The following is a 19196-nucleotide window of genomic DNA, read 5'->3' on the forward strand; positions in this document are numbered from 1 at the left end:
TTCCTTTCCCCGAACCCCCGCTCATGCCCCATGTCTCCCTCCTGTACCCCCCTCCCCTGTTCATGCCCCGTGTCTCTCCTGTTCCCCCCACCCCCTGCTCATGCCCCGTGTGTGCCCTGTTCCCGCCGACCCCCCACTCATGCCCCATGTGTGCCCTGTTCCCCCGCACTCCCGACCCGTGTCTCCCTCCCATTCCCCCAACCATGCCCCGTTTTTTCCCTGTTCCCCTCACCCCCCTCTCATGCCCCGTGTCTCCCTCCTTTTCCCCCCCACCCCCTGCTCATGCCCCGTGCGTGCCCTGTTCCCCCTACCCCACACTCATGCCCATGTGTCTCCCCTGTTCCCCCCACTCATGCCCCGTGTCTCCCTCCTTTTCCCCTACAACCCCCACTCATGCCCCGTGTCTCACCTGTTCCACCCCACCCCCTGCTGATGCCCTTGTGTTCCCCTCCTTTCCCCCCCACCTGCCGCTCTTGCCCACGTGTCTCCCCTGTTCCCCCCACCCCCCGCTCATGGTCCGTGTCTCCCTCCTGTACCCCCATACCCCGCTCATGCCCCGTGTCTTACCTGTACCGCCCCATCCCCCACTCATGCCCGTGTCTGCCCTGTTCCCCCCACCCCTCGCTCATGCCCCGTATTTCCCTCGGGTTACCCTCCACCCCCCGCTCATGGCCCGTGTCTCCCCTGTTCCCCCCACCCCCGCTCATGTGCCGTGTCTCCCCTGTCCCCCCCACCCACCGCGCATGCCTCGTGTCTCCCTTCCGTTCCCCAACCCCCGCTCATGCCCCATGTCTCCCTCCTGTAACCCCCGCACCCGTTCATGCCCCGTGTCTCCCCTGTTCCCTCCCACCCCCCGCTCATGCCCTATGTCTCCCTCCTTTCCCCCTGACCCCCCGCTCATGCTCGGTGTCTCCCCTGTTCCCCCCACCCCCTGCTCATGCCCCGTGTGTGCCCTGTTCCCTCCCACCACCCGCTCATGCCCCGTGTATGCCCTGTCCCCGCCAACCCCCCACTCATGCCCCATGTGTGCCCTGTTCCCCCGCACCCCCGCCCCGTGCCTCCCTCCCGTTCCCCCAACCATGCCCCATTTTTTCCCTGTTCCCCTCACCCCCCGCTCATGCCCCGTGTCTCCCTCCTTTTCCCCCCCACCCCCTGCTCATGCCCCGTGCGTGCCCTGTTCCACCCACCCCACACTCATGCCCACGTGTCTCCCCTGTTCCCCCCACCCCCCGCTCATGCCCCGTGTCTCCCTCCTTTACCCCTACAACCCCCGCTCATGCCCTGTGTCTCCCCTGTTCCACCCCACCCCCTGCTCATGCCCTCGTGTTCCCCTCCTTTTCCCCCACCCGCCGCTCATGCCCACGTTTCTCCCCTGTTCCCCCACCCCTGCTCATGCCCACGTGTCTCCCCTGTTCCCTCCACCCCTGCTCATGCCCCGTGTCTCCCTCCTTTCCCCCCACTCCCTGCTCATGCCCCATGTCTCCACTGTTCCCCCTACCCACCCGCTCATGTCCCGTGTCTCCAGTGTTCCCCCCATCCCCTGCTCATGCCCCGTGTCTCCCTACTGTTCCTCCCACCCCCTGCTCATGGTCCGTGTCTCCCTCCTGTACCCCCCACCCCCCGCTCATGCCCCGTGTCTTACCTGTACCCCCCACTCATGCCCGTGTCAGCCCTGTTCCCCCACCTCTCGCTCATGCCCCGTGTTTCCCTCGGGTTACCCCCCACTCCCCGCTCATGGCCCGTGTCTCCCCTATTCCCCCCACCCCCCGCTCATGCCCCGTGTCTCCCCTGTTCCCCCCACCCCCGCTCATGTGCCGTGTCTCCCCTGTCCCCCCCACCCCCCGCTCATGCCTCGTGTCTCCCTTCCTTTCCCCCAACCCCCGCTCATGCCCCATGTCTCCCTCCTTTACCCCCTGCCCCCGTTCATGCCCCGTGTCTCCCCTGTTCCCTCCCACCCCCGCTCATGCCCTGTGTCTCCCTCCTTTCCCCCCACTCATGCTCCGTGTCTCCCCTGTTCCCCCCACCCCCTGCTCATGCCCCATGTGTGCCCTGTTCCCCCCCACCCCCCGCTCATGCCCCGTGTGTGCCATGTTCCCGCCGACCCCCCACTCATGGCCCATGTGTGCCCTGTTCCCCCGCACCCCCACCGCGTGTCTCCCTCCCGTTCCCCCAACCATGCCCCGTTTTTTCCCTGTTCCCCTCACCCCCCTCTCATGCCCCGTGTCTCCCTCCTCCCCCCCCACCCCCTGCTCATGCCCCGTGCGTGCCCTGTTCCCCCTACCCCACACTCATGCCCACGTGTCTCCCCTGTTCCCCCCACCCCCCGCTCATGTCCCGTGTCTCCCTCCTTTTCCCCTACAACCCCCACTCATGCCCCGTGTCTCCCCTGTTCCACCCCACCCCCTGCTCATGCCCTCGTGTTCCCCTCCTTTTCCCCCCCACCCGCCGCTCTTGCCCACGTGTCTCCCCTGTTCCCCCCACCCCCCGCTCATGGTCCGTGTCTCCCTCCTGTACGCCCCACCCCCGCTCATTCCCCGTGTCTTACCTGTACCCCCCTACCCCCCACTCATGCCCGTGTCTGCCCTGTTCCCCCCACCCCTCGCTCATGCCCCGTATTTCCCTCGGGTTACCCCCCACCCCCCGCTCATGGCCCGTGTCTCCCCTGTTCCCCCCACCCCCTGCTCATGCCCCGTGTCTCCCTTGCTCCCTCCACCCCCGCTCATGTGCCGTGTCTCCCCTGTCCCCCCCACCCACCGTGCATGCCTTGTGTCTCCCTTCCGTTCCCCAACCCCCGCTCATGCCCCATGTCTCCCTCCTGTACCCCCCGCACCCGTTCATGCCCCGTGTCTCCCCTGTTCCCTCCCACCCCCGCTCATGCCCTGTGTCTCCCTCCTTTCCCCCTCACCCCCCGCTCATGCTCCGTGTCTCCCCTGTTCCCCCCACCCCCTGCTCATGCCCCGTGTGTGCCCTGTTCCCTCCCACCCCCCGCTCATGCCCCGTGTGTGCCCTGTTCCCGCCAACCCCCCACTCATGCCCCATGTGTGCCCTGTTCCCCCGCACCCCCGCCCCGTGTCTCCCTCCCGTTCCCCCAACCATGCCCCGTTTTTTCCCTGTTCCCCTCACCCCCCGCTCATGCCCCGTGTCTCCCTCCTTTTCCCCCCCACCCCCTGCTCATGCCCCATGCGTGCCCTGTTCCCCCCACCCCACACTCATGCCCACCTGTCTCCCCTATTCCCCCACCCCCGCTCATGCCCCGTGTCTCCCTCCTTTACCCCTACAACCCCCGCTCATGCCCTGTGTCTCCCCTGTTCCACCCCACCCCCTGCTCATGCCCTCGTGTTCCCCTCCTTTTCCCCCCCACCCGCCGCTCATGCCCACGTGTCTCCCCTGTTCCCCCCACCCCCTGCTCATGCCCACGTGTCTCCCCTGTTCCCCCCCGCCCCCGCTCATGCCCACGTGTCTCCCCTGTTCCACTCCATTCCCTGCTCATGGCCCTGTGTCTCTCTCCTGTTCCCCCCACCTTCTGCTCATGCCCTGTGTCTCCCTCCTTTTCCCCCCACCCCGTGCACATGCCCCGTGTGTGCCCTGTTCCCCCCCACCCCCGCTCATGTCCATGTGTCTCCCCTGTTCCCTCCCCCCCACCCCCGCTCATGCCCCGTGTCTCCCTCCTTTTCCCCTCCATCCCCCGCTCATGTCCACGTGTCTCCCCTGTTCGCCCACACCCCCCACTCACGTGTCTCCCATATTCCCCACACCCCCTGCTCATGTCCACCTGTCTCTCCTGTTCCCCCACCCCCGCTCATGCTCCGTATCTCCCCTGGTACCCCCCACCCCTGCTCATGCCCCGTGTGTCTCCTGTTGCCCCCCGCTCATGCCTCATGTGTCTCCTGTTGCCCCCCAACCCCCACTCATGCCCCATGTCTCCCTTGTGTTTCCCCCCACACCCGGCTCATTCCCCGTGTCTCCCTCCTGTTACCCCCACCCCCGCTCATGCCCCGTGTCTCCCCTGTTCCCCCCACCCTCCACTCATGCCCACGTGTCTCCCCTGTTCCCCCCACCCCCCGCTCATGCCCCGTGTCTCCCCTGTTCCACCCCACCCCCTGCTCATGCCCTCCTGTTCCCCTCCTTTTCCCCCCACCCGCCACTCATGCCCACGTGTCTCCCCTGTTCCCCCCACCCCCTGCTCATGCCCTCGTGTCTCCCCTGTTCCCCCACCCCCGCTTATGCCCACGTGTCTCCCCTGTTCCCCTCCATTCCCTGCTCATGGCCCTGTGTCTCCCTCCTGTTCCCGCCACCCCCTGCTCATGCCCTGTGTCTCCCGCCTTTTCCCCCCACCCCCTGCGCATGCCCCGTGTGTGCCCTGTTCCCCCCCACCCCGCTCATGCCCTGTGTGTGCCCTGTTCCCGCCAACCCCCCACTCATGCCCCATGTCTCCCTCCTTTTCCCCTCCATCCCCCGCTCATGCCCCGTGTCTCCCTCCTTTTTCCCTCCATCCCCCGCTCATGTCCACGTATCTCCCCTGTTCGCCCGCACCCCCCGGCTCACGTGTCTCCCCTGTTCCCCCCCGCCCCCTGCTCATGTCCACGTGTCTCCCCGGCTCCCCCGCCCCCGCTCATGCTCCGTATCTCCCCTGGTACCCCCCACCCCCGCTCATGCCCCATGTGTCTCCTGTTGCCCCCCGCACATGCCTTGTGTGTCTCCTGTTGCCCCCCACTGCCCGCTCATGCCCCATGTCTCCCTCGTGTTTCCCCCCACACCCCGCTCATGCCCCGTGTCTCCCCTGTTCCCCCCACCATCCACTCATGTCCACGTGTCTCCCCTGTTCCCCCCACCCCCCGCTCATGCCCCGTGTCTCCCCTGTTCCCCCCACCCCCGCTCATGTGCCGTGTCTCCCCTGTCCCCCCACCCCCCATGCATGCCTCTTGTCTCCCTTCCATTCCCCCAACCCCCGCTCATGCCCCATGTCTCCCTCCTGTACCCCCCGCCCCCGTTCATGCCCCGTGTCTCCCCTGTTCCCTCCCACCCCCCGCTCATGCCCTGTGTCTCCCTCCTTACCCCCCCACCCCCCGCCAATGCTCTGTGTCTCCCCTGTTCCCCCACCCCCTGCTCATGCCCCGTGTGTGCCCTGTTCCCCCCCCCACCCCCCGCTCATGCCCCGTGTGTGCCTTGTTCCCGCCGACCCCCCACTCATGCCCCATGTGTGCCCTGTTCCCCCGCACCCCCACCCCGTGTCTCCCTCCCGTTCCCCCCAACCATGCCCCATTTTTTCCTGTTCCCCTCACCCCCCGCTCATGCCCTGTGTCTCCCTCCTTTTCCCCCCACCCCCTGCTCATGCCCCGTGCGTGCCCTCTTCCCCCCACCCCCCGCTCATGCCCTGTGTCTCCCTATTGTTTCCCCCACCCCCCGCTCATGCCCCGTGTCTCCCTCCTTTCCCCCCCCACACCCCGCTGATGCCCTGTTGTGTTCTCTTTATACACCCCGCCTTCTCTTTCCATGGTGGCCATCTTGGTAAAAGATTTTCCTTCCTACACCGTTTGGTTTGGGAAGAAAAATCTTTTTTTTTACCACCCGGGGTTCCCACTTTGAGGACCTAAGATGCTATTGGTCTTCATCTATTGAAAAGGATGTTATGGTGACGTTGCACTAATAAAAACCTATGAAATTCAGTTAAAAAAAAAATGTGTTACAGGGACGTCATGGTTAAGTTGCACTAATAAAAACCTATGAAATTCAATGAAAAAACTTTGTTAAAGGGACGTTATGGTTAAGTTGCGCTACTAAAAACCTATGAAATTCAGTGAAAAAACGTTGTTAAAGGGACGTTATGGTTCCAAGTAAAACCAGAAAACCCTTGAAATTCGCCAGTTATGGTAAGCGAAGCAACCATAGCTCGCGCCACCACCGTGCACTGCTAAGACTAACACCCACGACATCAAAGATGACATCACAAATGTCATTGATGACATCACTGATAACATCACATGTCTGGCTCACTCTTTTTTCTTTTGCTGACATATCTAGGCCACATGGTTTTCTTCAGTAACAGTCAGAAACTAAAAATGTTATTTTATTTGTAGACGTTTCCTTCAAGTAGGTTCTTACAGTAATTCCCTTAGAGTCCAGTCACATCATGTGAAACATATACATAGGGGAAGACACAAGCTTCAAAGACAGCAATCCTTTTTGTGCATAAATATAATCAATAGACTTATCAGCACTTTCTGATAGTTCTGTTGTTTTTTTATGGCTGTACTTTCCCTGTATATGGTCATATTTGTATACATTGTACTCACACTACTTTCCTTAGGGTCCAATCACATCAAGTGATACATATACATAGGGTAAATAGCAGCTTTGAAACAGAGCAAACATTTATGTGCATGGAAATAATCAGTTAGGTTATGAATTGCTTCTGCTACTACTTGTGCTTTTTTGCTAACTTCACTTTCCCTGTACATACCCATATTGGTATTTCCTCTTATCTCTTTGTGTGTTTTCTATAGTAATGCAATTATGTAATACACGGGTTTTATTAGCTACTTATTACATATTTCACAATACACAAAAATCTATTAAGAAAACAATTATCATTTCATTATTGAACATATTAACATTACAAATATTATACCTTCATCTTGTACGCTGCACACAATGCTATGTTTCTGCATGAGTAGCTGAGTAGCTTAGTATACTAGAAAGAACCCCATAATAGAATGCTATTTATATCAATGCATCGTTCAATGCACTAATTAGGGTATGATATTTATTGCAATTTTCCTTGACACTTTTTTCGCAACATTATAATAAGAATCCCTTGTACACATATTTCATGAAAAGTACATACACATGTGCTGTCATCAGTGATGTCATCAATGACATTTGTGATGTCATCTTTGATGTCGTGGGTGTTCGTCTTAGCAGTGCACTGTGGTGGCGCGAGTTATGGTTGCTTCGTTCACCATAACTGGCAAATTTCAAGGGTTTTTCGGTTTTACTTTGAACAATAACGTCCCTTTAACAAAGTTTTTTCACTGAATTTCATAGGTTTTTAGTAGCACAACTTAACCATAATATCCCTGACTTCATATACATGTAACATAGGACATACCACACTTCATCTAAAAAAACAAACTCCTGGGACTCCGCCAATCTGGCTTCCGCCCTAGACATGGGACTGAAACCGCCCTACTTGACCTGAAAAACCAAATGGACGATGCCAGAGACATGGGCAAACCAGCTCTTCTCCTACTCCTTGACTTATCTGCAGCGTTCGATCTCGTAGATCATGACGTCCTTTGCCATCATCTCTCCTCCACTGCCAAGTTCTCCCCTGACGCCACAGCATGGATCACATCCTTCCTACAAGACAGAACCATGCAAGTATTCTCCGACCTAGCTTCTGCCTCACCCACTATCATACTCTTTGGCGTGCCCCAAGGCTCATGCCTCTCCCCCACACTCTACAACATCTTCACACGACCCCTCTTCCTCATCCTCGACGCTATGGGTATATCCTACACTAACTACGCGGACGATACACAGATCCTCCTTACCCTCACAGGCAACTACGACACTGACTCCATGACCCTTAACAACCTCTACAACACCATCCAAGCCTGGATGGCAGACAATGGACTATGCCTCAACTCTGACAAGACAGAACTCCTACTGGTAGGTTCCCCCAAAAACGCTAAAAAAACTTAACTCCCAATTCAGTCACTTCACCATCCACACCATCAAAATACCTGTTTCAGACTCAGTCAAAACTCTTGGAGTCTATCTAGACTCTAACCTTTCCATGGACAGACAAGTCAACGCCATTGCCTCCTCAGCCGCATATCATGCTAAACTGATCAACGCAGTCAGGCCTTTCCTCTCCAAAGAGAACTGCACAAACATAGCCAGAGCCATCACCGGCTCCAGGCTAGACTACTGCAACATACTCTTCCTAGGAACCTCAAAAAGAAACTTGGAGAGGCTACAAGTCATCCAGAATAGTGCTCTCCGAGCAGCCCAAGGTATTGCCAAAAGGGACCACATCTCGGAAGCCAGAAAACTAGCCCACTGCTCCCAATAAAGGAGAGAATAATTTTCAAAGCGCTCACACTGACACACAAATGCATCCATCTCACTGCCCCCGACTACCTCTCACAAAGAATCCACTCCGTCGCCTCTACAAGACCAACAAGATCACCCTACACCAACATGCTCTCTGTGCCACTAGTAAAAAGATCCAGAGCAGGTGGATCCAGCTTCCCCTATCTCGCACCCACTCACTGGAATGCCCTACCTCCCACCATCCGCAGTGAGCATTGAAAACCACCCTCTTTTCATAAGGTCCCTCGCAGCAGCATGAATACCAACCATAGGACCCACTGCTTAAGTTGTGTTGACCAACCGCATAAGCTGTAATGATAACCTTGCTTGTTCCTATCTGTAATATGCCTCTTACTGATACCATGCCTGTAACTAAGCTCATGCAAGTAACAGTGCCTCAATGCCCCTGGGCTGCTTGCGCGCTATACAAATTTAAATAAATAAATAAATAAATACTAACCCCCTCGTAGTGATTTTCATGTCCGCGGACTACCGCCATGTCCGCGGACATATCGAAAATTTGAGCGTGGTGAATGTAAATTTAAATAGTGTGCCCCATTTCCCCTTTGAAGTTGGCTCTGAAAAGAGCTTTTTTTTTGTTTTTTTTTTACAGATGCTTGACAGACACCTGTTATTTTGTATTTTTTTTCTTGTTTTTTTTCTTACCTTGCTCCTAAAATCTTCACATAACCTTCTCCAAAGCAACCCTTACATTCCAAAATAGAAAGGCATTTCCCATAAAAGATAAAGAAATGCATCTTCTTTAAAATTAACAGCATTACTGGCATCAATATTCTCATTGTTACAGAAGAACATACCAGCTCTAAGCATGAAGGCACACATGCCTCGGTTGATGACACACCTAGCAATGTTTTGCTGAGGACAAAAAACAGAACTATTGTCCCATATTGCCCTAGGTAGTAATCCAGAAAAAATGACTTACGCATTTGGAAGGATCTTCATTACGGCTTGAACCAAGCGTTCCAAATCAGCCAACAAAGTAGGGGCACTGACGTTGCCCAAATGGAAAGCACCATAGTGCAAAACTACCACATGCGGACTGTTCATCGTGGCCATATCCTCACAAACTTGTACAATTCCCTGTACATTGCAATCAGGCACAGTGCTCCACACCACCTCCACTCCTTTCACATCAAAGTTCTTTGCAACATGCCTGCATTCAGCATACTGTTGTAAACCATGTACAAACATATCTCCGAGCACCAACACCCTGACTTTCTCCACTTCTGCCATCTTCACTACACACAGTCTCTTTCAACACAAACCCACAACCTCGACATCTGATTGGCTGATCCGTACAGTCTTCTTTCCATGTTGGATTTCCTGGAAAACCCCGGATGTAGCACGCCCTGTCCACGAACAGCCGCAGTGTCCGCGGACGGCGTCCACTTTACTCTCTGTGCCATTCCCTCATTGCAATCACACAATATGAATAACGTCCTCAGAACACCCCCATTTTGTGAATTTTCGAACATTTCAGGACAATTATCATTTCATTATTCAACATATTAACATTACAAATAAATTATACTTTCATTTTGTACTCTGCACACAATGCTATGTTTCTCCATTAGTAGCTCAGTATACTAGATAGAATCCCATAATACAATGCTATTTATATCAATGCATCGTTCAAAGCACTAATAACGGTATGATATTTATTGCAATATCCTTGAAACTTTTTTCGCAACATTATAATAAAAATCCCTAGTACACAAATTTCATGAAAAGTACATACACATGTGATGTCATCAGTGATTTCATCAATGACATTTGCGATGTCATCTTTGATGTCCTGGGTGTTAGTCTTAGCAGTGCACGGTGGTGGCGCGAGTTATTTTTCATAGCTTACCATAACTTGCGATTTTCAGGGGTCTTTCGGCTGTACTTAGAACCATAACGTCCCTTAAACAAACTTTGTTTAATATCAAGCAAACAATATACAAACATGGCGTGCAAAAACCAACTTCTCACAGATGGCTTTACACAGAATGTTGCAAAGTAAGAATTTATGCTCGTTCACAGTGAAGGTCAGCTGCATCCATTTTTTTCTCGGGCCCCGGAGAGGCTCACGAAGCGGACTATAAGGTTGTATTGTCTTTTGACCTTGACAGCCAGAGATTGTGATGAAAGACTTCTCTTGAAGGAGTGTTGCTAAAACGTAAGAGAAGATAAGGATGAAATTTCTGAAACGAAACCACTTTTAGATATTATATCACTATGCGAAAGATCGTTCGCACACGCGGAGTCATATTTTGGGACTGCACTACTCGTAGACAATGGAAATTGCAATTGTACTGTAAGTAACCCTTTAGATTATTTTATACCAAATATAATTACAATAGCGTAGCATTAAAGACCGCTCAAGTTGAACTTGAAAGTGGCATAATGTTTTCTACCGCGCACTATCACTGCCGAATTGATCCCCTGTCGTTTAGAGGGCTCTGAAAAAGGCAGACGACACAGGGTGGGTTAATAGAAATAATTTAACCGGTCTATAGGCGGTCAAGTGCTCTACTCGCTGTGCCACTTCACTGTAGCCTGTCAAGTGGCACAGCGAGTACAACGCTCACTTTGACATCCGTGCACAGCTTGCTAACGCAAGTTCGAATCCCCGCAAGGCCAAACTCAGCCTTTCATCCTTCCGTGGTTGATAAATGAGCACCACACACTGTGGTTAATAATAAGCACCGCTTAGATACCTCATGGTTCTTAGCGCTATATGAATGGGAAAATATTATTATTTTATTATTAACATACTCCGTTGCACTATCTTCGATAGCAAATAGTTTCACGCCCTAATAAATAAAATGATGTTTTTTAATGAAGATCGGCTGGTGAGACTAATTTATGTTTTTTAAAACAGGTATGTGGCCCCATTTTGCCTATGTCACGATTTACAGACTCCAGCGGATGGGGTCTTCAACTGCCAGGTGCAGGTCCAAATATGCAACTTCATGACCCTCACCATTTCATGGGACAATCGCCAAGGACCAATATGCCCTTACGCAGTACTAGCGGTTACAAACAACATACCAACCAATAGGGTGGTCTAATGGCTCGTTGTTGGAGCAACCTTCCGATTATCAGAGCGACCATTTACTGCTTTTATCATAAACCAAAAGCCTATCTACCGCAAAGGAACAACGCGTGGCTCAAAATAAACTTTTGCTGATCGACAGCAGAGACAATAGCAATTCGCTGAATATTCACTAAACATTTCATGTGAAATAAATGTACTTTACCAAATGTACAATCCTGCTGTTTACTTTTAAACCACAGTTTCATATTCCGAATTGTGGGGCACTGAGTTGTAAGCTGATCTAACACCCTCTGTACTGCAAAGGAACATCGCGTGCCTCAGCATGAACTTTTGCGGATCGACAACAAAGACAAATGCAAATTGCTGAATATTCTCTAAACATTTGATGTCAAATAAATGTACTTTACAATATTTACAATCTTGCTGTTTGCTTTTAAATCACTGTTTCATATTCCGAATTGTGGCGCGCTGTGTAGTGACATAATATGTCTTGTCGTCCGGGTTCTGTGTAAAGTCACTTAGGACTGCAGAGGACTGGGCGCGTTTGATGACGCACCCTGTAACATCACGGAGTGAGGCGGGGAATATGAATGCTTTGATAATATCAGGCTTAGGGGCGGGAGATATGATTTAGTGTCGCAAAAGCAAGTCAGCCAGGTCAATAGCGCCAGTCATAGGATTATCACATAATGTCGGCGCACACTAGCCGGATTTATCATTTCTTTAGTGGACAAAAAGTCGGTTGACACCCATAGGAAATTGTACTATTAGCGGACAAAAGGAGTGGTCTTAAAACACTTTCACCCTGACAACGAACAATACAAACAACGTTCTCAGAACACCCCCATTTTGTGTAATTGCAACCATTTCGGACACCGCAAGTGTTCTTAGAACACATTCAACTAGACAGATTACTATACGGACAGCGTCCTGAGGACACCCCCAGTTTGTGTATTTACGAACAATTAAGTACACCGCGAGTGTTCATAGCTCATTTTTACTTTCCTTGCGGACAAAAATGACACATAATCCGTCCTCTAAACACCCCACCATTTAGTTTATTTACAAAATGTCAGAACAGCCGTGTTCTCCGCGGACAAATCGAACGCAACAAAAACATCTAGCACATAAAAAAACAAAACATTGAACCTATCTCATTCTCCCCCACCCTCCCCAAACACTGTTACACACCAACACACGGCACTAAATACAATTTTTTATCCATGTTTCACCGTGCTGTACGCGGTCAATGGCGAATACAAGATGGTGGGCGCCACAGAAAATCTGATGCGCTCCACGCCCCTCGTCGTCCAATCAGCAAACAAGTCGCATATCCGCGGACATGACGCAAGGCCATGGGCCAATCGGGGTGCTGTCCACGGAGCGAACAGGGAAGTCTGTCCGCGAAGCAAACACAGATATCACTAATTTGTTTGCCTTACGTTTTGGTCATTTTTTAAAAAACTACTGGACGGATTTACACCAAATTTGCAAAAGCATGCTTTCGGGACCAAGCCCCTGCTCCTGCTGCAAATTTGGTGTAAATCCGTCCAGCGGTTTGGCCTGTGGCCGTGCGCAAAGTTTTTCCCCATTATGTTTAAAGGAAAAAACACAAGTTTTGGGACCCCCCCTATAACTTTTCCCTCCCCTGGACGAATCCTCACCAAACTTTGCGAAAAAATTCAGAGTGGGCCATATACTTTTTTTGCAAAGTTTGGTGAGGATTCGTCCAGAGGGAGCGAAGTTATAAGCCACCCAAAAAATGCTCTTCCTATGGAAACACCAACTTAACCATAACTACATGGACGCTACCGCGTCCATGTAATATATATATATATATATATATATATATATATATATATATATATATATATCTGTCGCACAAAAGACAATTTTGTCACTTGATGTCACAATAAATATCTATGTGATAACGAGCCTCGTTATACTGTTTTGACAAGGCTATCTGTAATGTAGCTCTAATGTAGCTCTAAAACACTGCTCCCAAAGTGGTGCCTGAAGCTGTCATTCCATAGTCTGCAATAGGCGCGTCTAGACTACCCGTCAAAAATCATGTGAAGCCCTTTTAAAAAAGGTTTGGTAATGAGTCCTTGCAATCGCAATAACGTCTTGCATGAGCTCCGGAACAAGTACGTTATTTTTTGATGTACGTCGGAAAGGTTTGTTAAGCACATGTTGCTTCTAGACAAACTGACACAGATGTAGTATTGAGCATTTATGTTTGGTTCACTCTGTGCTCTAGACGCTACGGTTTGAAGATTCATTCCATTTGAGATTTCACGTGTAGGGACCCTGCGAAAAGAGACCACAGTGATCCCGGGAATTCCTTCCACACCGCATGACAACCAGCCGCACCGGGTAGACGGGAAGAGACGTGCTATACCAGGGTGTATATGCTATACAAAATAACTCTGCATCTTCCCATACACACCTTGTGAGTTGAAACCAAAGATTTTCAGGTAATCATTGTTAAAAATAAACTCTCTGAATGACAATAGAGACAGCACGCGAAATGAAGCATTCACCGTGAGACGCTATACATTGGGTATCCTGTGTAAACAAAGTGATAACTAGCCTATAGCCCTAAGCAGCAAATAACCTGAAGAAATATTGGTATATGTATTCAGAAATAACTGTTAAAGCAAATCCATAAAATACAAGGGACTACACCATTCCTTGTGATAATAAACAAGCTGCTGATTGTCAGAAGAGGAAACAACCTGTGGTTGTTTTTCCTCTGTATACGGTTGCTAATTTCTCTAACTGGTTGGACGGCACCATTAATGGGACATCCATTAATATTACTCTACACACCACTAAGAAGCTAAAGGTCAGTTGAAAGGGAAAATTGCCCCGGTCAACATAACAAATGTAATATTGGTCAGTTTCCTGTGAAAAATGTCAGTTTTTAATATGTGATTATGTCTTTTTATTAGAGTATCCAATACACATGTGTATGAAGAAATGTGCCATAATTGCACGCTCCATCCATATCGTCCTGAAGACAGATTTGGAAGGGCCCACAAAATAGAGTGGTTCGTTATGGTGCTTTTTTCTAATATAGAAACATGAATAGGTTTAGACACCAAACAGTGAGGGCAAATGTATGTACATTGATTTGGCACCAGGCTCTCGCCTGTTTTACTAACCTCACAATATTTGTTTCAATGAGAAATAAGAAACAGATGACATTTTGGGTCCATGTATAAAACAGCGAATAGACATTGTTTGCTGGATACAATGATTCTTGTGTGCATTTTTTACTTTCTTTTATAACATATATTTTGTAATTATGGTATAACAATTAAAACATGTGTATGTTCTCACTGACCTATTTTTTTTATTTTATTGTGTATGGTTTTATTAAACCTTTAAAAAAAGTACAAAACAGTAATAAGAATTTTACAATACATACAAATATTTCATACACAATAAATATACAGCCAAACAATATAAATATCAGCCATATAGCAGTCGTCATATAGAGTAAGGATAATGGCGATTATTAACAAGAAAGGACTATATATATATATATATATATATATATATATATATATATATATATATATATATATATATATATATATATATATACACATCATCAAACAATTTATCTCGTATGGTCCAATTGAAGATTGCAAATAAAGCCAGACAATGCCAATACATCTCGCATGCTTTGAATACACAGACAGCGTTGCCATATCAAATCAGTTGATAAGCCCAAATATAGAAGCTTCAGTGCACTCAAGCAAGAGTCTCTGAGAATGCTTGCGTACAAAACAGAATGAGATGTTTAGCCGTTCCAGGGACTGACTGACAAAATCTACAAAGGCTGTCTTCCACAGTAATTTGTTTGCACCGCAGTTTAGTGTCCAACGTTGGAAGAATATTCCAGCGCAATCTTAACAGTACATGTCAAGGATTTCGATTTGAAAAAATAGTGAGTGAGAGCCCCTCTTTTCTTATGTTCGATAGCATAGGTTTATATGAATGAAAGCAATCATTAGTAAGGCACCAGTCATAATCCCACAGTTTCTTTTCAGTTTTTGTTGGGTTAGTTGTTAACTGTTCTAAATCAGAGTCAATATTGCAAAGAATAGTTTCACACAAACTGCAAAAATTAGATAGAAAACCATATCATTCAATACTGCTTCCAGCAAGTTCATATAGAGTATTAGATAAGACCTTAAGTTTGGCATAAAGCATAAGCATCCTCCAATGAACCCGAGTTTTTAAAGAAACATAGCCTAATTTGTATCGAAATTGAAGCCGGAGGGACCGCGTTGGGTAGAAGTAAAACCCGTCTCCAAATAGCGCCTTCAATCACATCAAGTTTAGAGATGGTTAACTCCATACATAGCTCCAAACCATAAATCAATTTAGGAGCTATTTTCCCTTCAAAGAAGAGGAGGGCTGATTTGATAGAAAATTGGCCGTATTTACGATCGATTTTAAGGATCTGGTTACCAAGTGCCTTAACTTTGTTCAGAAGCATATTTATCTGCCCTCTCGAGCCCCTACTCGCCCCAACATAGTAGCCAAGGTAGGTAAAGCTGATGGAAATAGTTACCCTTACCCCCCCGCAAATTCCAGGAATTAGTTTTCTTCCTGCAGAGACCTTTAGATAGGGTGATTTTAGTTTTGGCAGGGTTAATGGTCAAGCCATTTATCTTGACATAGTTGGCGAAGACATCTAAAAGACGCTGGAGGCCCACCTTCGTTAGGTCGAATAATAAAAAATCGTCCACATATGCCAGCCATATAATCTTCAAAGAGCCAAGTCTTGGTGCTAATAGACCCTCCTTAAATAAGTGTTCAGCTGCGTCAGAAACATACTGGTTAAACACCCATGGGGCTAAGACACACCCCTGTCTGACCCGACGAAATGTGCGAACAACAGCTGACATGTCCCCCTTTTGGTTTAAGCGTATTCGTACACCAGAATGATTGTAAACCCGCTCCGAAAGACTCAGTAGTCCCTTTGGTAGACCCCAGGATGCTAACTTCCGCCTTAGTCTATCTCGGTCAAAGCAGTCAAAGGCTGCCGAGAGATCCAGAGAGGCCATAAAAGTAGGGCCCCTATTAGAAGTCCAGGCAGCCTCCTGAATTTACTTAACCACAATTCCATTAATATTTGTAGATGGGATTTATGGAAACTAGTTTGGAAAGGGTGACAGGTTTTGTCCCAATCCTTGAGATGTGAAAGGAGTAGGGCAGAGAAGATTTTACAATCTACATCTATCAGCGCAATGGGCAGGTAGTTTTTTGGGTCGGGCCTGCTACCACATTGGAAGATCGGGATGACATTTGCTAATGACCATGAGTTTGGACAGACTCCGGATTGAAGGATGTCTCGAAACTCAAGGCATAAGAGATTGGCCCAAAGATTAGGATCAGCCTTAAAAGTGTTGTTAGTTAAGCCATTCGGGCCTGGTGTTCTTGATCTTTTGCACTTATGAATTAGATCTAACACAATGTTGATCTCAATGGGGGGTTCCCATTCAGGGAAAGGGCATAGGTTTATACAGTCCACAAAGTTATTGTCTCCCTGCAGTGGATTAAGGGCAAATCTGTTGGCATAGAAATCCAGCCAGCCTTGTTCCATAATTGGATTTAATAAGGCAATAAGCTGGGTTAATGTCTTGTTAATGTCTTGTCCATTGACAATTGTCCAGAAGGCGCCCACATTCGCCTTCACAATGACCTGAAGCATTAATTCAGAGTCCTGTTGCAATATCCGATATTTAATTGATTTGCAGAAATTTGTATACCCTTGTTTGATCTTTCTGATAAGGCCTGGTCGTATGGTCATATCGAGATTCGATAGTCGGAGTCTCCTAAATCTGGATTATATCGGTGGGTATGCCTACCAACAGAGGTTGAGCATGCAAATTGTTTCCCCAAGTCATATACCACTACCCTTAAAAGGGACGTAACAGTTGCAGTGTTAAATGTTGGCATTTTCCAGTCATATGTAGTCTGGTTAAGCCTAGCCCTCAAATTAATGTTCAGAGTGTCAATATTTTTTGGTGTCCAACGGACAGCAGAGCCAGATGAGTTAGTTGTAACCAGGAGCTGGGACTGTTGGGTCCCCTGGAGTTGGTTTATCTTAAAGATTGCCGTTAAGATACCATGGTCGCTCCAGTTATTCATATGGATTTCAAACAGCGAGCATCTTTTACATAGGTAATCATCAGCAAATATGTAATCAGACATAGAGGAAGAATGTCCACGCTGCCAGGTGTGCCAAGTGGTATTATCAAGTTGAGGTTGTGAACGGCCTACCAAGGGTTGTAGACCTATGTTGCCGAACCCGGTGTACCAAATATAGCCAAATATAGCCAGCATGTTTCTTCCTCGAGTGGCATAGACTAAACATATTCATCTCACAAATTTCTCACAAATTTCCCATGGGGAGTTCTCAAATACGCAGTCACAATTTAAATTACCTGCTAGTAAGACATGTCCAGAATCATTGGCAAATACCCAATCAAGGATAATCTGAGAAACAATGGTCACAAACAATTCAACTGCACCCATACCACTGTGTCAGTAGATATTAATAATTAATAATTTCAATTCAACACTGCTAGATGTAAGATCGACACCCAATGCCCCAAATGGTAGGCCCAGAAGTGCAATGCCAAGTAAACCAGTGCAGTTATCAACCGCAACAACTAGCCTACCTGATGGTCTACCTCCCAAATTCTGTCTGGCATGCTGGTCAAAAATTTGATAACCGTCTAAGAACGGGGTCGAGGTCATACAGGTATCCTGTAAACAAATAATGTTAGCATCTCTCAACAGCTGCAAGCATTCCAGATTTGTAAATAAGTGTGAATTGCCCCTCGAGTTCCATGATTTGAGACATAGGTCCGAGATGCAATTTGGATCTGTCCGGGAGGGAGGCAGCCTGGGGCACAAGTTTTTGCCACAGGGTGCAGATAATGGTGGCCCAATCAACATCCATATCCTGCTGTTTAGGTAAGTTTCTTTGGCCTGTCATATCTTGAGGACCGCATGGATGATCTACAGACGATCTAGAAGGTGGCTGTACAATAGGAGGTCCCCAAGGCAGTGTTTCCCAAGGCAGTCTAGATTCAACCTTAAAGCCCAATTCCCGTAAAGACTCTGTTTGAGTAACAATCAATTCCTTAACCAACGGAGAAGAAAGGAGGATCAGGCTAGAGTCTTGGGAGTCTTGATCCAGAAAAGCCACCCTAGCAATATCTTTAGAAGATATTAAGGAAAGAGCAGGTATTTCTGAAAAGATGGTCAATACATTGCATCTATTCAAACAAATCGGAACTTTCAGCTCCAGCAGACTCTGTATTTTGTCTCCGCAGAGTGCCCAAAGGTTGGCTAGATTTCACCCTGCAATTTAACAGAATCTGGTTGCTGGGGCCTAGCACATAGTTTATGCAGTCGTTCCACCAAATCTCCTATGCCTGCCAAGATTGATGGATGTGTAGATACTGCAGGTATATTATCCACCTGGAACTTCCCCCACCCGATTCCTAAATCTAAAGGGGGTACAGGGATCAGGGAATGGTTAGGATATGTATTCGTAGGGGGTAAAGTTTGGGGAGGCCCCCAGATAAAAAATAGTTGATCAGCCTTTGCATCAGCAAATCGTTGGGCATTTATAGAATTTCTATCCTGTACCACAGTAGGTGGAACTGGGACTTCTTCGAAGGTCCTAAATTTACCAGTACTACCCCCCTGATATAGAGCCGAGGTCGAACACAGGACTGCACTCAGGGGGTAATAGAGCATCTGGCCCAACTTTTTTTGAGGAGTCCAAAGGATTCTATAGAGGGCATTGTTGTAGCGAGCCAGGTATATGAACGTTGACTATATTACAATTGTCAGTTTGAACAATAGAATCAACCAGTTTAGGTTTGATTAAGATAACTGGGGGAATCATCTTCCCCTCAGGGATATACCCTAAATTTGATTTAGGTAGAGTGAGTACGGGAGTTTTGGCAAATATTAGGTTAGGGTGTTTTGCAACCAT

This window comes from Ambystoma mexicanum, chromosome 4q, assembly GCF_040938575.1.
Source record: "Ambystoma mexicanum isolate Mex_15411 chromosome 4q, UKY_AmexF1_1, whole genome shotgun sequence".
Taxonomy (NCBI): domain Eukaryota; kingdom Metazoa; phylum Chordata; class Amphibia; order Caudata; family Ambystomatidae; genus Ambystoma; species Ambystoma mexicanum.